This window comes from Cebus imitator, unplaced genomic scaffold (genome assembly GCF_001604975.1).
Source record: "Cebus imitator isolate Cc_AM_T3 unplaced genomic scaffold, Cebus_imitator-1.0 Scaffold280, whole genome shotgun sequence".
Lineage (NCBI taxonomy): Eukaryota > Metazoa > Chordata > Mammalia > Primates > Cebidae > Cebus > Cebus imitator.
Genome location: NW_016107595.1, coordinates 1,875,650 through 1,876,806, shown reverse-complemented (window position 1 = coordinate 1,876,806; position 1,157 = coordinate 1,875,650). Strand labels below are relative to the sequence as shown.

The 1,157-nt window shown below is 47.2% G+C and overlaps 1 non-coding gene across 1 annotated transcript; it reads left to right on the top strand.

The window, feature by feature from the left end:
- The first annotated feature begins 781 nt into the window (after positions 1-781).
- LOC119467333 lies at positions 782-921 on the top strand. The gene has a single exon (XR_005195873.1). It is a non-coding gene; the product is annotated as a U4 spliceosomal RNA (small nuclear RNA).
- Positions 922-1,157: the final 236 nt, after the last annotated feature.

The following is a 1,157-nucleotide window of genomic DNA, read 5'->3' as shown; positions in this document are numbered from 1 at the left end:
AGACCATCCTGGTCAACATGGTGAAACCCCGTCTCTACTAAAAATACAAAAAATTAGCTGGGCATGGTGGTGCGTGCCTGTAATCCCAGCTACTCAGGAGGTTGAGGCAGGAGAGTTGCCTGAACCCAGGAGGCGGAGGTTGCGGTGAGCTGAGATCGCGCCATTGCACTCCAGCCTGGGTAACAAGAGCGAAACTCTGTCTCAAAAAAAAAGAGTTTGAGACCAGCCTGGCCAAAATGGCAAAACCCCGTCTCTACTAAAAATATAAAAATTAGGTGAGCATGGTGGCAGGAGCCAGTAATTCCAGGTGTTCGGGAGACTGAGGCATGAGAATCACTTGAACCAGCAGGCAGAGGTTGCAGTGAGCCAAGATTGCACCACTGCACTCCAGCATGGGAGACAGAGCGAGACCTTGTCTAAAAAAACCCCAAAGCAGCCAGGTGCGGTGGCTCTCGCCTGTAATCCCAGCACTTTGGGAGGCTGAGGCAGGTGGATCACCTGAAGTCAGGAGTTTGAGACCAGCCTTGCCAAGATGGTGAAACCCCGTCTCTACTAAAAAATACAAAATTTAGCCAGGTGTGGTGGCGGGCACCTGTGATCCCAGCTATTCAGAAGGCTGAGGCAGGAGAATCGCTTGAACCCGGGAGGCGGAGGTTGCAGTGAGCCGAGATCATGCTACTGCACTCCAGCCTAGCCTGGGCAACAGAGCGAGACTCCATCGCAAACAAACAAAACAAAACTAAGCAAAACAAAAAAACACCTTTAAAAATTTTAGACTTTTAGCTTTGCGCAGTGGCAGTATCGTAGCCAATAAGGTTTATCCGAGGCACGATTATTGCTAATTGAAAACTTTTCCCAATCCATCACCGTGACGACTTGCAATACAGTCAGCACTGGCAATTTTTGACATCTCTACTGAGACGGATTTAAAAAAAAAATTAGACTTTTTCACTCTTTTGTAGTAAAACTTTGCTTAAAACCCTTTATAGGAAAAGAAAGAAAAACCCACAAACACATTACACAGCTGTACGAAAATATTTTTTATGTTTTTTGTTTGTTTGTTTTTGAGACAGGGTCTGGCTGTGTTCCCCAGGCTGGAGTGCAGTGGCCCAATCACCTCTCACTGCAGCCTGCAACTCCTTGGTACGAGTGATCCT